This window comes from Moschus berezovskii, chromosome 25 (genome assembly GCF_049115385.1).
Source record: "Moschus berezovskii isolate FMDL1 chromosome 25, NW_MosBer_1.0, whole genome shotgun sequence".
NCBI lineage: Eukaryota > Metazoa > Chordata > Mammalia > Artiodactyla > Moschidae > Moschus > Moschus berezovskii.
The window spans coordinates 21,137,941-21,143,409 of NC_142484.1; the positions used below are offsets into that span (position 1 = coordinate 21,137,941).

Consider the following 5,469-nt stretch of genomic DNA (forward strand, 5'->3'; position numbering starts at 1 on the left):
AAAGTTTAGTTTTTATTGATGTGTATTTTTTATTGATTTACACTATTATATTTTTTCCAGATGTACCGCATTATTATAGGTGACTCCAATGGCAACCCACTCCAGTATTCTTGCCTGGGAAATCACATGGACAGAGGAGCCTGGCAGGTTACAGTCCATGGGGTCACAAAGGGTCATACCTGACTTAGCAACTAAACTGGCATTTAAAGTTACTATAAACTGATGTCTTTATTTCCCTGTGCTGTAAAATACATCCTTGTGCTTTATTTATTTTATACATAGCAGTGTTTCTTAATCCTATTCCCCTAGTGTCCCTCCCCCCAGTAGCCACTGTTTAGTCTCTTTACCTGAGAATATGCGAAAGTTTAAAATTAATGTTAAATTAGAATTAAGAGAGTAGAGTTCTACCATAGGACTCAGGATAGAGGGCATGTTTCCTAAATGAGAGAAATGACTTTAAAATCATCTGGTTTTAAATAGATCTGAGAGTAGAGAGAGGGAAGGAAGGAAGAGGGAAGGAGGCAGAAGTCACCCAGACATTCAGAGAAGGGACTGTATCCCATCACAGGTGGTGAGCATTCAGAAGGGTTCCCTCTGGGATTCATAACAACTTATTTTTTTTCTTTTTTTAAATTTTAAATTAATTTATTTGTTTTAATTGGAGGCTAATTACTTTACAATATTGTAGTGGTTTTTGCCATACATTGACATGAATCAGCCATGGGTGTACTTGTGTTCCCCATCCTGAAGCTCCCTCTCACCTCCCTCCCCATCCCATCCGTCAGGGTCATCCCAGTGCACCAGCCCTGAGCACCGTGTCTCGTGCATTGAACCTGGACTGGTGATCTATTTCACATATGATAATATACATGTTTCAGTGCTATTCTCTCAAATCATCCCAACCTCGCCCTCTCCCACAGAGTCCAAAAGTCTATAACAATTTATTTTTAAATTTGAGCAGAATGTTGACATTTGCATCAAAGCAATTTTCCCTCAGAGTTTTCTGCATGGCAGCCCTTACCTCCTTATTCCTCAAGCTGTAGATCAGGGGGTTCAGCATGGGGATCACTGTGGTGTAGAACACGGAGGCCATGTTCTCCTGGGCCAGGGAGTTGGCTGTGGAGGGTTTCAAGTACATGAATGCGGTCGTTCCATAGAAAATCCCCACGGCTGCAAAGTGGGAGCTGCAGGTGCTGAAAGCTTTGGACCTTCCCTCTGTGGTGCTGATACGGAGGATACTGGACAGGATGAAGGCGTAGGAAATTAGAACTGTTAAGCTAGTAACTACAATGTTGAATCCAGCCAAAAAGAAGACTGTCATCTCAATGTCATGGGTGTTAGAGCAAGAGAGCGTCATGAAGGGGAGGATGTCACAGAAGTAATGACTGATGAGGCGCTCACAATAGGGCAGTTTCAACATGAGGCCAGTCTCTATGGTGAGCCAATGAGCCCCATGGTATAGACCCCAGCCACCAGCAGGGAGCAGACTCGATGAGACATGATGATGTTGTAAAGCAGAGGTCTGCAGATGGCAGCATAGCGGTCATAGGCCATCACTGTCAGCATGTAACACTCAGCAATGACAAACACCAGGAAGAAGTAGAGCTGGGCCATGCACCCTGCATAGGAGATGGTGTTCTTCTCTGACACAAAGTTCACCAGCATCTTAGGGGTAATGACAGAGGAGTAGCAGAGATCCACAAAGGACAGGTTGCTGAGGAAATAGTACATGGGGGTGTGAAGCTGAGCATCCAGACCAATCAGTGTTATCAGGCCCAGGTTCCCTACCGTGGTGATGGAATAGATCCCAAGGAAGAGGAAGAAGAGGGGGAGTTGGAGCTCTGGGTGATTTGTTAAACCTCCAAGAATAACTCTTTCACTGTAGAGTGATTTTCTGCAGCCATTCTACTCTGGTTGGGGGACCTGTGTGATGTGAGAGAAGAACTGCATGAATTGCTGCTTCTTGCACTGCTTCGTGAAGCTAGTTTTGAGAATCTGGGCCAGCTGAGCGATCCTGGTGTATTTCCTGATGAATATTCCCTCATCCTGCTGTTTGTTTCGGGAGGAATACAAGACCCTGAGTATTTCAAAGATGAACCAAAAAGGGAGCAAGATCTGGAGCTGCTGCCACTTTCATGTTTCTCAAATAGCCTAGCACAGTGGGTCTGGCAACCCACTCCAGTATTCTTGCCTGGAGAATCTCCATGGAGCTTAAAGAACTTAATGCAAATAGAACCAAATGTTAATATTCTGTATCAACAACATTTGATGCAATATGAACAAAAGATTAAAGTCCAACACTTAGCATAGCATCTGGTGTTTAACGGGTCCTGCTCAGTAAGTATATGTTGAATACTCTAGGACCAGATTTTTTCTGCAACCCAAACTCTCAGATGCAGTATGAGATATTATTTGAAGGTCTGTGTTCTCACATTCTTGCTGACTCTTAAAGTTTTTCCTTAGAGATGGAAAAAGATTCCTGAGGATGGAAAAAATTTTTAAAGTATCGTACCCTGTGCCAATTCACTGGCTTGGTAAGGACTGTATCAATCTATTCTCATCAGCCCTGGTTGAAAATCTATGTGGATACATGTATGGGCTTGGGCTTTAGCAGAATCCATGCACCCAAAGCATTTGTGGGTCCAGCAGGCAGATCTTACTTTCATTGGCCTCTTGAGTCCTAAAATGACAGTGTGAGGCTGCAGTCCCTGGAGACCTGACTCCCTAGCTACAACATAGCTCCTCTGACAGAGATGTCCAGGCCCTCCTTGGAAGCTGATCCCATTCACTGTCCATCTGCTCCTTCTGCCCTTCCCCTCCCTCCATCACTATTTTCACACTAGTGTAGTGTTATCTTCTACCTCTACTTTCCAGGCTTGTCTTCTGTGAGAGGAATCATCACTTAGATACTAAAATGTCATTTACAACCACATACAGAGTTAAGGTAAAAGATTAGTTCTCCAGGCTTTTTACTCCCAAGCTCTCTCTAAGAATTCTGGGTACACACATCTTACCAAAGAGTTGCGTGTCATCTTCAAAACCCCCTACAAATTTCTAAACGCAAACTGAAATTCAACTAAGCCCCTATCTGCACTAACAGGTGGACTGTTACAAGGTCTTCCAGAGTCCTCAAGCTCCACTTCCTTCCTCAACTCCAATCTATCCTCCATACCTACATACCTACATCACCTTCATTGGAGAGAAAAGACAGACAGAACAAGACTTGAAGCATTTCGTATGCCTCCCTGTCGTTCTGAGTTTAAAGTCCTCAAGATAACGTTCAAGATCCTCCAGGATCTGGTGTTCACCTTATTCAGCTCATATCTCCCACGGATCTCTCATACAAACCTGTTGATTCAATTAGGCTTAATTTCTATCCCACACAAGCCAAAATCACCGTATAGAGGAAAAAGAATTGACCTAACAATAAAAATATCTGAATTCCAGATATTTTTGACATACACTAGCTGTGTACCTTTGGACACGTCCTTTGCCTCTCTGGGTTCGGTTTCCCTATCTATAAATAGAATGATTGAACCAGATCATCTTAATAATCCTCCCAGTTTAAGAAAAATTACTCTGTGATTCCTATAAAACCAACCAAATCCATTTCTTTTTCAAAAGTCTGTAGGTCCTCCATGGATTCTTTCTAAGCACTCCAGACCACACTATTCTCTCCGTTCTCTGAACTCCATGTCTGGAATTCAAAACAAATCAAACAGAGCATTCCTGGACCAACATCATTGGCATCACTTGAAGACACTGGAGATGTAGATTTCCAGGCCTCACCCCAGACCTACCAAGTCAGGAACTCTGGGATGGGGCCCAGTGATCTGTGTATCACACTGTCTCCAGATCCTGTTGGTAATAAGCAGTAGAGTTAATATCAGAGATATATCTTGTTTCAGAAATGAAATTCTTTTATCACTTATGCAAGTCCTGAATATTGAGTGAATGTGAACATACAGTAACCTATCTCAGATTGATGAAGTGTCAGGGGGATATGGTAGTGACAACAGTACTGTTGAATTTCAAGTCAATTTCTGTGTCTGAAAGATGAAGAGTTGGGTGATAACAATTTCTAAGGTTGCTGTAGAAATAAGATGGGATAATGCAGTTAGAATTTTTTTTCAAGATGTCATTTCCTATACAAATGTGAGTTGTCAGTAGATGTCTGGAATGTTTTCCTAGTTTTTCACTGGCCTCAGGCCCTACGGCAGTGGTACTCAACATTGGCTGTATATTATAATCACTTAAACATTTAAAAAGTGTCGATATTTATGTTCCACCCAGAGAGATTCTAATTAATTCATCTCTGGTGAAGCCTGGACCCTGACATATAGGATATTCCAGGGTAAATGCTCACCAGCTACTTTTATTATTGTTCTTATTTTCATTTTTTGATCATGATATCAAACCATAATCTCCCTAATGATGAAGCGCTTAAGTCCTAAGATATGTCCTAAGAAGCATGGATCATCATTGCTGGATATGATACCTGTAGATATCCCTTCTCTGACAGGTAGTCTTTAAGTTAAAGTCTTAAATTTGCACTATTTTAATTGGTTACTTATACAGTTACTAGCTTTTGTATACTGCTCTTCAAAAGTCATTCTCATTAACTCCTCTGAAGCATACTGCATGTGAGGAGAAATGTGTTCAGAGTAGAATTTTCATTCACATGTTTATATGGAGAAAACTGAAGTGCCAGACACTAAGTGACTTTCCAGAGACTTTCTAATTATGAAGAATTTGGAACTGAAGCTGCTTTCTTCTGATCATGAACTCTTCCCTTTGCCCAAGTGTGTAGCCTTACAAATCGATGCACCTAGAGGTCTAAGCAATGTTGTGATTGAATGTGTTTTATCCTTGATGTCTTATATGCATAGCATATAAAAAGGGGAATGCTGTATGATTTTCCTGTTCTCTAGAAAATAGAAGCTCTAAAATTTAAATAAGTTACCAAAAGGCGTAAAAGTAGGAAGACACGGAACTGGGTCTAACTAAACCTTAGGACCTCTGTCTACCAGTTTGTTATTTGTCCACTAAACTATGTTACCTTGTTCTAGATTATCTTCTTTGTAGCAGTTTATTATTATTTAGTGAAGTTAATTTATTGAATTTTTGGACAAGGATGATAGATTTTATGGCCAATTTCAGATGCATTAGAGAAAAATTAGCAGGACTTCCCCGGTGGTCCAGTGGTTAAGAATCTGTCTGCCAGCGCAGGCCATATGAGTTTGATCCCTGGTCTGGGAAAATCCCACATGCCACAGAGCAACTAAGCCCGTGCGCCACAACTTCTTAAGCATGAGTTCTGCAACTACTGAATCCTGTGCCCTAGATCCCGTGCTTTGCAACAAGATAAGCCACTGTCAAGAGAAGCTCCTGCACAGCAACTAGAGAGTAGCCCTCTCTTACCGCAACTAGAGAGTAGCCCTCTCTTACCGCAACTAGAGGAAGACTTTG

The 5,469-nt window shown here is 41.7% G+C and overlaps 1 pseudogene; it reads right to left on the bottom strand.

Moving 5' to 3' along the window:
- Positions 1–931: 931 nt before the first annotated feature.
- Positions 932–1,922, bottom strand: LOC129548347 (olfactory receptor 8A1-like; annotated as a pseudogene).
- Between the last annotated feature and the right edge of the window lie 3,547 nt (positions 1,923–5,469).